The sequence below is a fragment of the Microtus oregoni genome, unplaced genomic scaffold (assembly GCF_018167655.1).
Source record: "Microtus oregoni isolate MIOR12 unplaced genomic scaffold, Mior012 000019F_ref0000042, whole genome shotgun sequence".
Classification (NCBI taxonomy): domain Eukaryota; kingdom Metazoa; phylum Chordata; class Mammalia; order Rodentia; family Cricetidae; genus Microtus; species Microtus oregoni.
In genome coordinates, this window is record NW_024543078.1 from 5140633 (window position 1) to 5158945 (window position 18313).

An 18313-nucleotide genomic window follows, 5' to 3' on the forward strand; every position below is an offset into this window, starting at 1 on the left:
TAAATTAACCCATTTATATTAATTTACATTTTGCCTCCTGGTTTTTTATTCTTGTGTCTTTTATATTTCACTCTTTTTTCTCTTTTATCTCATACTTCCTGTTTTTCTCCATGCACACTGGCATCTCTCACATGCATAGATTCATCTTCCACTTCCTCTCACTGTGCCTAAACATCCCACATATTCCTCTTGTTTAGCTATTGGCCATTCGGCTTTTTATTACACCAATCACAGTAATATATTTTTACACAGTGTACAAATATCCCACAACATTTTTCCTTTTTGTCTAAATAAAAAGTAAGGTTTGACACAAATGCAATAAAACTGTACACGATAAGGACAAGTATCATGTTTTGTCTAAATAAAAAGAAGGGTTTTACCTCAACATACTAAAATTATATAGAATAAGAACAATTATTTGGTATGGATTTCATTTCTAATATCCAGTTCATTTGTATTTGGCAAATTCAGAGAAAGTACTGTATCATCTCTTCCATCTTAGTGAATCCAAAGTTTTATGTCTAAACTATTTCTATCATAACTTATATTACCATTCTAAAATTATCTTTTTAGACTTTAAAACATCTTAGATAGGCAACGTGAGCTTTTATGTTTTTTAACTTCACAAACTTTATATCTCTTATTTAAGTTTATTCTTAAAAATTTGGTAGCAATAGCAACTGTAAAACATAACTATCTTATCTTTAGCCCCATCAGAGACCGGAGAGGATATAATACTACCTTTAATAAACATAAAGTACATAGTAAGCAACTTCCAAAACTAACAAAACACAGAGACATCTGGCTGTTTGGATAGGCACTCCCAGGATCCTCTGCAATGTTGGGATATCAGTCTTTGGCCTTAGGACCTAGAATATCTGACAGATTTTTCTGTGAAGCAGGAATTTTCAAGGACTGTTTTACCTTGTCTTAGAAAAGTCCAGCAATCACTTTCTTTTGTGTCTTTCTTGTCCAATTTGGGCATCTTACTGTTAGCAGTCAAGGTTAGGGCAGTTTCTGGCCCAAATGGTTAGCTTTGCCACACTGACAGTAGGCTCCATCATCTTTTATTTTATTTCTTTTAGTAAATTGGTTCTGCCAGGAGCAGATGTGTCTGTTTCATGGTGCTGTGGGACAATGGTCTTTTATCTTGTCACTTGTATTATTTTTTAATAAGCTGTTGATTGGCGAATAGCCAGGCAGGAAGTAAAGGTAGACTGACAAAACAAGAGAATTCTGGTAAGAGGAAAGCTCAGTCTGCAGTCATCACCCAGACGGAGAAAAAGCAAGATGAGAATGCCTCACTGATGAAAGGTGCCAAACCACATGGCTAACACAGACAAGAATAATGGGCTAATATAAGATGTAAGAAAGTGTTAATAAAGCCTGAGCTAATAGGCCAACCAGTTTATGATTAATTTACCTCTGTGTGTTTCTTTGGGACTGAACTACTGTGGGACCAGGTAGGACAGAAACTTCAGTCAACATCATGGTCATGAAAAGCCTTGTTATTAAAATATTAAAATTTCACATTCTGTAGGTCTTTGAAATGTTTGATGACCACATATCTATTTAAAATGTTTGACCTTGAAAACTTATCTAAAATGACTATCAATTTGATTATTTTAGATAATTAACTTTTAACCTGTACTTCTTAATTATTTTAAACAGATTTCAAGGACTAGAACTTTACATTTTAAAATGAACTACACAAGTACAATACCACAAAAATTAATTGAAACATATATACCATATAGCAAAAATAACCTTAAATTTTATCAGTATGCAAAAGTCTATACAATATAAAATATTTAAGACTTGTAGTTGTTTTGTGGTTTAGAAGTAGATTCACTAATCTATCATTTTTCCTATCATTTCTATACTATATTCCCTCTTTTTTTCCTTCAGGAAGAGATCCCAGAATCTAATCTACTGTGTTCTACTTTCTACCTGACCATGACTAACAATAATTGCAACCAACCCTTCTAAATGATGATAAAACAGCCATCATCCATTGAATGAGCCTTCCCAAGCATTCTAGAGACTAACCTCCTTTATGTAAACACCCACAAGCACCCTAGAGACTAACCTCCTTTATGTAAGCACTCACAAGCACACTAGAGACTAACCTTTATACAAGTACTAACAAGCTTTCTAGAGATTCACCTACTTCAGATAACTCCTCCCAAGCATGCTAGAGACTCACCTACTTTAGATGAACCCTCAGAAGCATGCCCAGGGGCACATATTTCAGGGGACTCTAGAAATGATAGAGTAGACAATCATATGTACTATCAGAGATTGTAAAATTCATGATACTTATATTTTACTTAAATTAAATATATGTATTTTCTTTTTATGACCATTTATCTGTTGGTGTATATGTGCACCACATGCCTACCTGGAGAACTCAGAAGCCAAAAGAGGCATCTGATTCTCTGGGATTAGAAAACCAACCTAAGTCTTCTGTAAGAGCAGCAAATTATCTTGATGACTGAGTCATCTTGGCAGATCCGTGTTCTACTGAGATTAAATATATTTTAAATTAAACTTAATGAGTTTTATAGATAGACTATAGAAAACACATTTTCCATGAGAAGAATGTATCAACTTAGTCAAAGCATTTAGGTAAGAAATTATTTTATAACAAACATAGATCTAGACAGCTGATGGATGCATTGGATGGGTGAGTCTTTTATCCAGTAAAGACCAGGAGGAAACAAGTTATGGAATCAGTAAACACAATCTCTTCAGAAAATAACTTCTTTGTGTCTGCATTATGCACCAGAATATTATAATCAGTAAAGCCTGCTGTTAGTCAGCAGTAGGAGGCCATTTTATGATTTCTGAGCCTATAGTGAGGCAGGTGAGAAGTACAAATCACAGTTGATGAGAAACACCAGAGACTAATGATGATAAATACAGTAATTCTGGAATCATGGTTAGAGCAGGAAATTGGAATCATGACTAGAGATGGCAATTGCATGTTTTCTTTCACTATAATTCTTTTACAAGACAGGTTTGCTAATATTGTTGGAATTATACTGGGATTACACTCTTGAGTTTATTTCAATCTTTGGCCATTCATTTCTAGTGTAACCTTCCTTCTATTACTTTGTAGATTGACAGTTATTGATTCAGTACATATTAACTGTAATTACATCAATGGAATTCTTCATGACTGATTAATATTGCATATTATCTCATTAAAAGATACTCATAAAGTCTTGGTTTCTCTTCTGGTCTTTACTGGAAGTTTTCAAGACTTACTTGTCCTCATTTGCTTTTACTAGACATCTGTTCTGACCCATAGGACAGCCAGAGATAGGTGGGTTGCACAAAAGAATCAAATGTTAGTTCTACTTTCCAAGCACAGTGAAACCTAGTGCTTCTGAAATGTTCGCCAAATACCTCCCATCTCTCTTCATGTTATTTTTTTTTGTTTTTTTTGTATGAATGCAATCCTGTGTTTACCATAGCACATGTCAGGAACTCTAGCACTGAGGAAGCTGAGGCAGGAGATTTGTGAGTTTAAGCAATCATGTGATACAAAGGGAAGCATTGTCAAAAGAAGTAAACAAACAGAACCAGTCTACACAGAGAAATAAGCAAAAAACTAGAAAAAAATCTGAACTATGATGGATATGCTTAGAAAAAGGCATCTTCCAATTATGTGTTTTAACCTCTATTTTTGTTTCTTGATTTGACTTTAAGTCAGACTTGTGTCTTCTCTCAACCTGATAGCTTCAATCCAGCTCTGAGATCTAGATTTCTCTCTGTTGCCATGACTCAAGGTCTTGTTCCTTACTTTCACAAACTAGTTATGCTCTTTGGTCCTTCCATTGTGAGTTCATTATATGCACAGAGGAATTGTCATCTCATTCCCAGATCTCTGTCTCCCTGTCTTTCTGAACACTCCCTTCTTGCAGTCACCGGTGAGTCCATTCTTCCTCATCCTCTCTCAGGCTGAGGTAACATGGCTGTCCCTGGAGACTCATCTTCTACCTTGGACTCACTCTTTCAGTACTCTGAGTGTTTGTCCCTCAGATGCTTGTTCTACTATTGAGTAAGGAACCAGTTATATGGACAGGTGCTTGTGAATGGAAATCTAATCCAAATGCTTATGTATGCACTGTATGATTGGGCTATATCTTTTGTTTTCTTGTATGTTATTGCTTTACACAGGCAGTCCTGTGATGCTGTCCAGCTGGCCTTGTGGTTGTGATATTCTATCTGTAGCCTGGCTAGTGGCTGGGAATAGAGACATGGGTTATTGCACACAGCTCACTCAGAGAGATTTTAATAAAAGATATTTAATATTCTTTCTTAAGCAATGTTTACTATGAATGTTCTATAATCTCTTGTTAACAGATCAAATATTATTATCAATAACTGCCCATCCTTTGCTAATTGATATATAAATTGTTATACCAGAAATGCATGGTGATTAAAATGAAATGTGCTCTAGCCTTTTAGAACCAATAGCCATTAGTTGTGTAATTATATCTCCATAGAATTAGATTGACCCAAAGTTATTTAGAGGTGCATGATAATAGATTTAGAATCAACATAATAACTTTGCTTGAACAATCCACTCACTAAGAATAGCTATTGAAGCATGAAAAGAAATAAAAATTATGTTTGAGGACATAAGAGGGTAAGAGATTTACTTGGCATTTATTTCTAGGCAGACTTGAAGTCACTCAAAATGATCAGGTGTGGAAACACTTTTCTTACTTTAGTATTTACCAACTAAGAATAAAAAGAAGAGGCTCCTGAGAGACTGAGAAGCTAAGTAGCAATCTTAAGCTAAATTGGAGAAAATGTTTGTTCTTTTATTACACTCCTGAGACAGAATAAAACTCATAGTTGCATTCCTTATTTTAAATAAGATTGGCTATAAATGGTCAAGGCTTTCTATTAGAGCCTAAAATAATCCACCTAAGAAGGAAAAGTAGTGGAAATATACTACTACCATTAAAGCTAACATGAAATTAAAAGAATAGAAAATGCTCCTAACCTGTTTCTTGACAGAAAAGGAATCCCAATTAGCAGGCTTCTGGTGTAAGAGGTCCTTCTTTTTTTGCGTTGGTTAATTGGTTAATAAAGTAACTGCTTTGGGCCTGGCAGAACTTAGGTAGGCGGAGAAGACAGAACTGAATTGTGGGAGGAAGGAAGCAGAGTAAGAGAGACCCACCATGGAGCCACCAGGTCAGACATGCTGAATCTTTCCCGGTAAACCACGACCTTGTGGTGATAAACAGATTATTAGAAATGGGCTAAATCAAGATGTGAGAGTTAGCCAATAAGAGGCTAGAGCTAATTGGCCAGGCAGTGTTTGAATGAATGAAGTTTCTGTGTTATTATTTCAGGTGACAGCTAGCTGGGCAGCCAGGACAAACAAAGGACCTACTCTCCTTGCAACAGTAGGCGCTCCAACGTGGTAAACTAACTCCATGTAAAACCTGAGAGGGTTTGAAAAGGATTTCTAGACACAAATATAGAGTTTAACACAGCTTTTTCCTGTTTGCTGGCCACATGCCACAGAGACATTTGCCTGACTCAGCAGAAAAAAAAAGCCGCACCATTTTAAAACAAGGCTTCCTGGGCCCTGCCGCCTGTGCAAACTCGGGCTATGGAGCATTTGTGGGCCCAGATGTTTGTGTGCCCACTCAGGGTCAGCAACAAAGTACCCGAGACCATGCCTATGGCTTGGCGCTCCCTGCCTGGGCAGACAGAGAAGTCAGGTCTACGAGGCTTGGGCAGGCACGAGAGCATGGTGGATTCCTGCTGCCATACAAGAGATGTTTCCAGGCTGCACAGTGCTCTGCGTGGCAGTTTTAGCTGTAACTCGGATAAAAAGGGTTTTATGTGTTGTGCCATCATTCTTGGGGTTAAACTGCTGAGTGTGGCTCCTGCCTGGCAGCCCCAGAGCTAGCACTGGTGGTGCTTCTGCCATTTTAAAATTGGAGAGAGGTGGAGCCAACATCCAGAGCAGCTGCAACCAACCTGCTTAGCATTTTAAAAGCTCTTCTAGACAGTAATAATTACAGATTCACAATAGGACAGATTCAGACATAAAAGACCTCTAAATGGGTCACAGTGTTGGATAAATGGGAGAGAAAAGATAAAGAGTATAGAGATTCATAAAATAAAGTCAATGCTTTAAAAAAGGGTAAAGTCTTTAAAGAGACAGAGTACAGAAATCATAAATTAAAAGGAGTAAAGAAAAATAAGCCACATAAAAATGGAACATTCACAGAGAGTCTGGATTCTGTATATTATTGTGTTTATTTTATTTTATTTTTTACTGTGAAGGAGCTAAGCACAGAGAGACATTTCATTGTATGGGCTGCTAGGCTAAACCACTATGTATATTATAAAAGTATTATGACTTCAGAATTTGGGTCTAAGGATATGATGCTTTGGAAAAGCATCTTTTGTTTTCACAGAGGATGAGACCCTGTGAATTCCTTCTAGACCAATATACTGTCTTTGGATTTTTCTGGTTTATGGAAAAGTCTGCTAGATACTATGGGCCTGTAGGCTGAAGATGGATTCCCCAATGGTACAGAAGAACTTTGGGTGACTGTCCAGGCAGCGAGATATTATACCAGAATTGTCTCTGTCAATTCTAAAATTTTGGAACTTGCATACTATGCAATTCCTGTTTACTTAGGTAATATTATATTCTTCTGGAATCTTTGATGGAGTTGAAGAATAGATAGATAGTTATAGTTTTCCTTTGTTGTGCTAAAAGATAAAATAGATATATATAATGTAACTGTAATTCTTGCTTGATAACTGTTTTGTTATATGTAATTTTACTATGTTAAAGTTAAAGCCTTCCTTTTTGTTTAAACAGAGAAGAGGAAATGGTCCTTCTGTTTTTGTGTTGCTTTCATTGATAAATAAAGAAACTGCTTTGGGCCTGGTGATAGGGGAAAACTTAGGTAAGCGAGGAGACAGAACTGAATTCTGGGAGGAAGAAAGCAGAGTCAGAGAGCCGCCATGGAGACACCAGGTCAGACATGCTAAATCTTTCCTGGTAAGTCATGACCTCGTGGTGAACACAGATTAATAGAAAAGGGTTAAATCAAGATGTGAGAGTTAGCCAATAGGAGGCTAGAGCTAATGGCCAAGCAGTGTTTTAATTAATATAGTTCCTGTGTGATTATTTTGGGTGTAAGCTAGCCAGGCGGCCAGAACAAGTGGCCCTGGTCCCTGTAACAGGCTTCTATAGAGGTATGAAGATGACAGATCTAGTTTTTAAATCTACAACTTACTACAAGCTTTAAGCAGGAACATGAAGCACTGTGTAGCAGGAGAGGGCATCCACGAACAGCTCATAAAGTAGCATAAGTTCTGTGGTCCTTTCTCAAAGTATCCAAAGTATTCCAAAGCCAGAGAGATAAGGTGAGTTGATACAGAAGAAAAACTTGTTTGGGAATCATGATGGTGGACCGCAGTGTCCTCTCACCTCCTGAATGTCACTAATGCTATACGGAGTGGAACAATCTTCTCCAAAGAGTCCTCCAAGGAGAAAAAACACCCAGCAATGTTGTTAGAACATAGGAGGGTGGAGACGTGCATTTCTATAGCCTCAGACTCTATCAGTGTGAACTCGACTTGTTCACAACACTGAGAAATTATCTAGCATTGATTAATAAAAGAGATAATTATAATTCTCTAATGATGGGTGAGTATAGAAACATGGGTTGACTGTTCAGCTTCAGTCATGAACAGAGATACAGAGATCTAAACTAAACACTGATTTTGTAGGACTAAAATTCCTAGACTTGTGAAGACTGCTTGTTTAATAAATCAGGCAAAAAGTAGATGTGAACTAATTCTCTGAGAATTTAAAAAGATTAAGGCAGCTGGAATATAGTATTGTTAGAAGGAAAGAGGAAAAATATCATCTGGCATGTGTCCCTCCTGTGTATATAACTTCAGAAAGCAATATTCTGAGACATGTGAATTAGTACAATGTATTAATATATGCATAATATTGCTTTTATGAGCAAAAAACAAATAAAGGAGAAAAACTGAGTAGAAATTTTAATCTTGTAATTTTCCAAAATTAATAGAAGGCGTTAATGCAGAGATTCAGAAATATAAGCAAATACAGCTGTCATACAGACAACCATCTCCCTGTAATAGCACAAGTGTGACAATGAGACACAGTGAAAACCTGGAGAGTCCACAGAGCGGAAACACCGCACAAACAAGGAGCTGCAAGCCAATACACACATTTCAACAGTAATATAGGTCAGAATAGTCCAGAATCATTGCATAACAATGAAACAAGTTAATAAATAAATGAATATTATAAAACCATTTTGTTAAGTTAAAAGTACATTTCTATATAGAGAAATTTACAAAGAGGCATCAGATAAAATATAAAATGAGTATTTTTATGTTAAGGATAACCACATAAAATGTACCCACAAAGAAAACTAGATGGTGTATAAAATGATTCTAAGAAATCATTTTAATACAAATTAATGTAACTATTTCACAAACTTTAAGTTATGGAAAATTTCCAAAATCTTTTATTATATCATATGATACCTGACCCCAATACTTGGAGAAGTGGAATTTAGAAATAAGTCTTCTCTTAAATATGCATATAAATATAAATTCCTTTAAAAATTTCAAAAGTGAAACATACTGATAAAAAGAATGAATTAAGGTTATTTTTCCAAGTACAGAAACAAAGCTTACATTAACTAATGCAAGTTAGACTGTCACGTTAAAGAAACATGATTATTTCAGCAGCTTTTGCAGAGCTGGTAAACTTTCTTATGATACACTCAGAAGAGTTGAACCTAAGGGGAATATCCCTCTTTCAACCACATTCATGCACAAAGACCTCCAGAACAACGTCAATCAAAAGATCCAATATGCCTGCCTGAAGTCACAGACTCTGACCCATTGCAAACTGCACATAGGTAAGAAGAAAATGAAGTCTAAATGCCCTCAGCACCAGGTCTATTCAGGAAGCAGAGGAAAGCAGATAGAAGAGGAAGAACACTGAAAATTAAAATGATGGGTGTTGAAACTTCTTCAAAAACAATACAAAATTAGAGTTTATAATAACATATCTTTAGAATAATATTATTTGAGATTGTAACAGCGTAAATGAATGCAGACAGACTGTAAAAATATATACAGCTTTAATGGGGAAATAGACTTACAGAACCACCATTCCCGCAGAAACCAGGAAAGCAGAAGCAAGCGCTGAGAGCACGCTTGCCAGATTTATAGGTAAACATTAGCCCGAGGCAAACACGCCCCCTAAGGGGAGGAACTTATCCCTACATCTCTCCTTTTGGTCTAAATAAGACAGAACTAAACCAAATACAACTATATACAATAATAACAAATAATAAATATAACAAATAATATTGAGAACAAAAGTTTTGCTAAACATTCTATCTCAAGGAGTCTAAATAGTGTAGAGAGTAACTACAATTATATAATCTTCAACTCCGTCAAAGATCTGAGAAGGGAAGTAATATTACTTAACAAACGAGATATATCCAAAATGTGCAAAAATTGACAGAGACAACTGACTACCTGGGCAATCACCCAAAGTCTCGTTTGCAATGTTGAGTCAACCAACTTTGGCTAAGGCCTAACATAACAGACACACCATTATTAAAGGCAAGGAACTTTCTTAGAACTATCCTACCCTGTCTGGGCAGGATAAGACAATCCTGTTTCATTGTCAGAAGTTGATGTATGGGCTTTTCTTAACCCAAAGGCCAGTTCTGCCAAGAAGACAAGCTCCCAGTGGAGTGTCTTTGGTGCTCAATGTTCTCTCGGGAGTAGAGTGGCATTGCCAGGAGTAATTGTGTCTCGTTGGCACAGAATTCTAGGTTAGATTAAAGGCCATTTTCTACAGCTCTTCGAAGAGGCTGAAGATTATACTATCTATACTAAATATAATCTCTATGTATCTAAAAGACCTGATTAACCTAAAAATAAATATGACAAGCATATAATTCTCAATACCTATCTAACTTGAAGACTAAAAGAATAAACAACTGTGCAATATATGAAGACAATGATCTTCACCTGTAAACAATGTCATTATATATCAATGTAAACAATGTTATTATATAAATAGTACCAGAGGTAGAAATGTACATTGTGATATGGTAGATGTATCAATACAATAGACAAAGTTATAAGCACACTCTTATACGAAAATAGAGGTAGGAACACTCACATTCAGTATTCAATATATCAATATACAGGAAACAGTACCAATACAATTTTCTAAAAACAGTAATTCACAAATACCAATCATCCCAACAAACCAGTTAATCCCCCCCCCTTTTTTTGAAAATACCCCTAATTCCATAAAATATCTCCTCATCCCCTCAACCCTAAACCAACCACTAAAAGATGTCCCTAACCCTGAGGGCAAACTCTGTTGGGAGAGGGGGTGTCGTCCTCTAAAATTGCTTCTAGTTGACATGGGGGCAACGTTCTCCTTAGGGGCTCCTGTGAAAGCAAATGATGGTAAAATTCCCAAATTAACCTTTGACCTAAGAAAATTATAACTAGTCTCTGAGCATTTTGAGAAGGTCGGGCCAGAGTGTTGTTTAAAATGTGCATCATTAGAAATTGTCTCGTGCAGTTGGTACCAAAAACAAGTCTAATTTTAGCGCTTAAAAAAAATAATCATGACGTCATAACAACCAGATTGAGTTGAAGTCGTGGGGCCCATTTTCATCCTGGAAACTTTAAAGATTACTGTAGGGAAAGTTGTTGTTTGTTATGGGAAATTTAAACATTAACAACAAGGACATATAATGACATATAAAGAAAGACACAGATATGAGGAAAAGCAAAGAAAGTTTATCAAGTACATTATTATTCTTATTCTGTCCCATTTCATGGCTCCTGATCTGAGACAGAAACTCTGAAATATCTCTTATCAACAGGCTTGGGATTGAAGAGGGACTGAGCCATAGTCCAACTCCAAAACCAGCTCTACATATTTATAAAGAAATGTTTAATAAGACAAATAAATATATATAAAATTAATATTTACAAAATGTGTCCATCCATCAGTAATTAAATATTCAGGGTCCCTTAACTTCTTTGAAGATGAGTATTTTCCTGTGGAGATAAGAAAAGAATCCTGCCTCCAACCTATCTGTATTTCTTACCATCTGTATGCTCACCATTCTTGTGAATGAATTGTTATTTATCTTTTCCAAGTGGCTTCTCTTTTTCAAACCGAACCTTTATTAATATTGATGGTATCCACAATTTTTCCTCACCTGTGGAGATAAGAGCAAAACCCCTTCCCCAATGCAGCACATCTCCTGGCTTCCATTGTGAGGTCAGCACATCTTTGAAATAAACTGGTTGATTTAGTTCAGTAGACTTTTCCATTATCCAATGTCTTTCTGAAGCCGTTATTCCCTTCTCATTAGCGTTGAGAAAATTCAAGGTTAACAAAGCATTATGTAACCTATTTCTGAGGGTGTTTTCCACCCCTTTCTGTTTGTTCAACATATCCTTTATAGTTCGATTTGATCTTTCTATGACTGCTTGACCTGTAGGATTGTATGGTATACCTGTAACATGCTTGATATTGTAATAATCCAAAAACCATTTCATTTTCCTAGAGACATAAGCAGGACCATTATCCATCTTTATTTGTGTAGGTATACCCATGATAGCCATGACTTCTAATAAATGAGTGATTACTGAATCAGCTTTTTCTGAACTTAAAGCAGTTGCCCACTGAAAGCCTGAATAAGTGTCAATGGTGTGATGAACATACTTCAATTTGCCAAATTCTGCAAAGTGGAACACATCCATCTGCCAGATTTCATTCCTTTGGGTGTCCTTTGGATTAGCTCCTGCAGGCAGTGGCGTTTGGTTATAGAAAGAGCAAGTAGGGCATTTCTTTACAATCTCCTTAGCTTGTAATAGAAAACTCTTTCTTCAAACCTTTGTTATTAACATGATGTTTTTTTTTATGAAATTCAGAGGCTTGTAGCACACTACTAATCAATAATTGATCAATTTCTGCATTACCTTGTGCTAGAGGACCTGGCAGACCCGTATGGGATCGGATGTATGTTATGAACATAGGGCAAAGCCTGTTCCTGATCAAATCTTGAACCTGGATAAACAATGAGGTTCGTTCTGTATCATCAGGTATAAATTCAGCAGTTTCAATATGTAAAATAACTCTTTCTGCATATTGTGAATCAGTAACTATATTAATAGATTCTTTAAAATCCCTTAGCACCATAAGAATGGCATATAATTCTGCCTTCTGGACAGCATCATAAGGACTTTGTTCCACCTTACCCAAGTCTTCTGATTTGTAACCTGCCTTCCCTAATTTATTGGCATCAGTATAGAATGTACGGGCTCCAGTTATTGGAGCATCACGGACGATTCGAGGAAGGATCCAAGAAGTTCTCTTTATGAAGTTAAGCGGCTTGCTTTGTGGATAGTTGTTATTAATGTCTCCCAAAATATTAGCAAAGCTCTTTGCCATGGTTCATTATCTTCCCATAATTTCTTTAGTTCATCAGCAGAGAAAGGCACTATAATTTCTGCTGGGTCTATGCCTGCTAGTTGATGAAGTCTCAGCTTGCTTTTTATAATTAACTCAGAGACTTTTTCCACATAAGTTTTCAGTTTCTTACTTGGTTTATGTGGTAAAAAGATCTATTCCAAGATAATATCATCTCTCTGCATTAAAATTCCTGTAGGAGAAATTTTTGATGGTAATATGATGAGAATACAATCGAGTTCTGGATTCACCCTGTCCACATGTGCCTGTTGTAATTTTTCCTCAATCCATTGTGTGTTCCTTTTCTGCTTCAGCTGTTAATTCTCTGGGACTGTTTCAATCTTTGTCACCATTGAAGGTTTTGTTCAAATGAATCATTAGATCAGGTGTTATCCCAATAGCTGGTCGTAGACTGGAAATGTCTCCTAACAGTCTTTGAAAGTCATTAAGAGTCCATAGCCGATCTCTCCTAATTTGTGCCTTTTGTGTCTTAATTTTTGCAAACCTATTTTATAACCTAAATAATTAACAGAATCTCCCTTCTGAATCTTTTCAGGAGCGATTTGCAATCCCCATTTAGGTAAAAGTGTCTGTATTTCTTCAAACAGTCTGTTCAAGTTATCCATGTTTGAATCGGATAACAAAATGTCGTCCCTGTAATGGTATACTATAGATTTGGGAAATTTCTTGCGTATTATTTGCAATGGTTGGTTCACAAAATATTGGCACAGGGAGGGGCTATTAAACATACCCTGGGGAAGGACGGCCCAATGGTACCTCCTCGAAGGTTGAGAATTGCTATAAGTAGGCACTGTGAAGGCAAATTTTTCTCTATCTTCTTTTTGTAAAGATATAGTGAAAAAACAATCCTTTAAATCAATAACTATGAGAGGCCATCCTTTTGGTAATAAAGAGGGCAAAGGAATCCCAGATTGCAGAGGGCCCATAGGTTGAATAACCTTGTTGATGGCCCTGAGATCTCTCACCATTCTCCATTTACCTGATTTTTTCTTAACCACAAATACAGGAGAATTCCAAGGACTGGTAGATTCTTCTATATGTCCAGCATCTAATTGTTCTTGTACCAGCTGTTCTAAAGCCTGTAACTTTTCCTCAGCTAAAGGCCATTGCTTTGTCCATATTGGTTTCTCAGTCAACCATTTTAGAGGCAAGGCTGTTGGTATCTCTGAAGGGACATCAATTGCTTGTTCTTGCACAGCCCAAATGGCCGGTTTTCTCCATTTGTAATATCTTTTAATATTATTCTCAGATATATAGGCTCTAGAAGTAGCAGGAATGTTAATGGAGAGTGTGTTTTCATCCAAATTAGCTTGTTCTGAAAAGAGCCCTTCACCTAGAATTTTATCTAGGGAAATGTCAATTCCCTTTGCTTTTTCCTGCTGATCTAAAAGTCTAGCCTCTTGCCTGAATAAGCATTTCCATTTCAATTGCAGTCCACTCTCAAGTGCCTCAGAGCTCAGCTGGAGCCAGTCCGAGGTTTTGCTCTGCTTGTCGTGGCCCAAGAACTTAGCATCTCTATAAAAATAGATGCGTGCATCCCAGAAGTCATGACAGCCTGTTTAATTTCTTTGAGATCATTCATACGGACAAGCTCCCATGTATCCTCCTTGATGACCCTAGGGTTTCTGGAACCAATTACCTTCTCTGTTGTTATTACTGGAAAGGCAGGTAGAGCTGTAGGTAGGGCTTTGTGGAAATTGTCCTGGAGAGATTTATCCACAGATGTAGTTAAAATTTGCCTTTCTACCCTTTGCTCTTCTTCATCAGAATTTAGAAATTCCTCAATCTTTTCAATTCTATTCACCATTGCCTTCTGCAATGTCTGAATCTCCTGTCCAGAATTATGTTCCAAAGCCTTCATTGAGGATTCTAAAGTATGAAGTTTGTCCATCAGAGATAACATCTCATCTTTGGACATAATTTTTATGGCATAAGCTGTGCCTTCTTGTATTGACAATCTTTTCACCAACCTGTCATAAGCTTTAGACACAATCTGATTGTCACATTCAGCAGTTTTGATTCTCTCAGTTAATGTTTCACTTTTACAGAAAGGGACTGAAGCTTATGATCCAAATCAGCTGTTCCCTCTTCCATAGTAATGAATTTCTCCTTAGCATCAGCCTGTACCTTTTTAAAATTTTGCTCAGTTGATCGAATCATGTTAAACAAAGATCTGTTCTCTTCCTGGAGAACTTCAAACTGATTCTTGAGAAGATTGTTGTCATTCTCAATTGTTTTTAAGCATTCAACCTCTGCCTTAAGAATCCTGGATTCGTGTCGTAAAGACTTTATCATATTTCTATTATCAAACCATGTAGTGCCAAGGAAAACTACGAATCCCAGAAGGATCCATAGATGTGGGGTGATAGACACCTTTTGTAAAATCTCCCACATGGTACAATTAAAAAAACTGTTAAATTCTTGAATGGTAATGTGTTCAGACATTTTATTTATAAAAGAAAATTTTTTTACCTGCAGTGATCAGTTCCTGCCAGTGGTGGTCTCTGTGGTTTTGGAGCCTGTCCTGGAACTAGCTCTTTTAGACCAGGCCGGCCTCGAACTCCCAGAGATCCGCCTGCCTCTGCCTCCCAAGTGCTGGGATTAAAGGCGTGTGCCACCACCGCCTGGCCGGCCTCGAACTCCCAGAGATCGTCTGCCTCTCTGGATATAATGGGCCTGAAGGCCGAGTGTATCTTGGACTCAGCACTGGGGCCTGAGTCATGAACTAAAAAAAACCCGACACCCGGAGCGTGCTGTGTTAGCTAATGGGCTACGCACTTGAGTCCAATCACACTTCCTGAGCTCCGGTAGCTAATCTTGCTCGCAAAGGCTGGGAAAGATGGAGCTTGCGCCCCCCATGCCAGGTAGGGGGCCAAATAGCCCGACGTTGGACGACAAAATGTAATGGCGTAAATGAATGCAGACAGATTGTAAAAATATATACAGCTTTAATGGGGAAATAGACTTACAGAACCACCATTCCCGCAGAAACCAGGAAAGCAGAAGCAAGTGCTGAGAGCACACTTGCCAGATTTATAGGTAAACAATAGCCCGAGGAGAACACGCCCCCTAAGGGGCGGGACTTATCCCTACATGAGATGAACAAAAGAGTAGCTAAGCAAAGTGTAACACATCACAGATTGGTTCATATTTTTTCAGATACCTGAAAAACATAATGAAAACTAATAAAGTGGATACATGGAAATATCAAAAGTGAAAAAAGAATACAGAACAGATTAATGAGTGGAACATCAGACCACTTAAAAAGATAAACTTAATATTAAATTCAGGCCAATAGCCCTCGGTTGACCTTTACATAACTTATAAACTCAGATAAGGTTCTAACAAATCAGATTTCAAGGTAATTAGAAAGAAGAGTCATTGGTATATAAAGTCAAAGAGCAGCCTGTAGATAACATATCAGAGCTAAACAGTGTGTTAATCCTGGCAGTTATAAAGATCAGTTTAAGTGTAGTGTATTCATACTTATGACACTATGATATGTCTGTTAAAATAAGTTTAAAATACCAGAAATAACATCACTCACAGGAATTCCACTATTCCAGGAGTATGTGTTGGTTTTGTACAATGAAGAAGGATTATGTTTTGTGAAACCTGGATGAATTAGTTATTAATGTAGGACAAACACAAAAAATAACCCAAGAACAATTATATCTTGGAATTTATTATGAATTAGATCAGAAGTGATAAGATCCTCAAATGTGATTTTATGGATCAATGTGTAAGATAGACTCATCATGGGAGTGAGATCAATAAATAATGATACAGTGCCCACACGCTTGAGTATACAGTCAGTTAAGTCAACAAATGGCGGATAGGAACGTGGGAAAGGTCACTTCTGCAGTGAATTGTAAGGAGACAGAGACATGTCCATGTGTACTTGAACAGGTATGGTTCCAGTAGGTTCTGCATCCCATTACTTTTCCTGCACACATTACTGTCCTCCTCTCTCCACGACAGCAGAGATATGTTGGTAAAAAGTTTCATTCCAGCTCCTCACATGTAAATTTCCTATGCCGTTCTCCTGTGGAGTTTTGGACCCCAGTTTTGTCCCCTTTCATTGCAAAGTGTCGGTTAATGAGAACACATCTAACCTCAGAGAGCAGCAGTGGCTGAGACAGGCATTGATTCAGGGTAAGCTTTGTTTTTATTTATTTATTTTTATTAGTTCTTTGACTAACTTTATGATTGAGTTTTCAGACAGGATCTACTGTAGCCCAGGTTATTCTCAATCTGGCTGTGTAGTCAAGGGTGTACTAGAACTTTAGTCCTCTTGACTGCACATCCCAAGTGGTTGGATGATAGGTGCACACCCCAACAGTTGGACCGCAAGGCTGCATGCTGGGCAGTTAAGTCCACAGCCCCTGCAATGTACGGTGTGAGGGATGGAAACCCTGCCTCATTTCATGTTGGGAAATGGACAGCCTAAGAAGAAAAAACATCTTCGGCAGAGAAAGTCGGCACAGACTGACTCTGCTAGGACATGAGTTTCTGTTTTTCACAGCAGACTCTGAATAGTTTTTGATGTCAGAGCCTTGAGTCCAAGAACAAGGAGAGTGAACTTGAGTCTGGGAACCATTTCTCTTCACCCCTGTTAGGAGACCTAGCCCTCTGCAGTCTCCAGTGGAGGCTGTCAGCTCCTTTAGAGCCTGCTACCTCAGTTGCCATGGTAACCACTCAGTTCTCCCCCTGTTAAGTTCACCTGGGAAAAAGTAACATGTTTAACCTTTTCTGACACAAACTGGAGCTCTTGGTTGTCTGGTTGTACTGTGTCAGTAGGAAGTCTGGTAAACCAGTAGGAACCATGTTGTAGGACAGTTAAAATCATATATGCTTACTGAAGTTCCTCCTATAATATTCTGCCTTCAGGGATGTGTGCCGACAGCTCCCAGTGTGGAATGTGAGCATCGCTGCAGTTCACTAGCATGGTCCTAATCAATAAGCACTTGTGTGAATATGGAAAAGTGATATACTGAAGTGTACAAATCATATCCAAATGAACTGACCTGAACACTCACCCGAGAAATATGGATGACAGTGGTGCCGGGGAATGGACGTATCTACTCAGCCAAACCAGTTGAGTTGGCAGTAAGGGCATCATCAGAAACAAGCATGAGTTCCTAGTGAAAGTACGATCTGAGGTGACTACTGTTAGGAAACATCCTAAAACGAGCCACTCCACTGGCGCAAAGAAATCCAATCAGACCAGATTAAAATGCATCAAATGCCCGTGTTTAATAGACAGCCATCCTGGGTGGCTGGGGGGCATGGCAGGGGAAAGACAGAGAGAGCACACACACAAACCCAAACCACGTGTTCTTCTTTCATACACAAGCCCAAATAGCCTGGGGAAGGGTGCTGACCCTACCCAGGGAGGGGTCAGCACTTGGCAGGCTGGGAGTTGGAGTCCAAGCCAGGGCAACTTCCAGGTCAGAGGTTTCCAATCAACTACTCCCATCACAACTACACTAAGATTCTGAAGGTGCTGGACAGAGAAGTTGTAGGAGATGGTCAACACCTCCTCTGACTTTCAGAGTACCTGTGGACATGGTGGTTGAAGTAAAAACAGGAAAGATAGACAGAACTCCTTTAAGCTTATTTCATATCCACACTACAGTGACATAATAATAATAATAATAATAATAATAATAATAATAATAATAATAATAATAAGTTAGGGGCAGTTGGTATGGCTGATAGATATAATCCAGCACT

The 18313-nt window shown here is 37.7% G+C and overlaps 1 pseudogene; it reads left to right on the forward strand.

Annotated features, from left to right (window-relative positions):
* The first annotated feature begins 16405 nt into the window (after positions 1 to 16405).
* The window catches only part of LOC121459574, a 50912-nt pseudogene continuing 49004 nt past the window's right edge, over positions 16406 to 18313 (forward strand).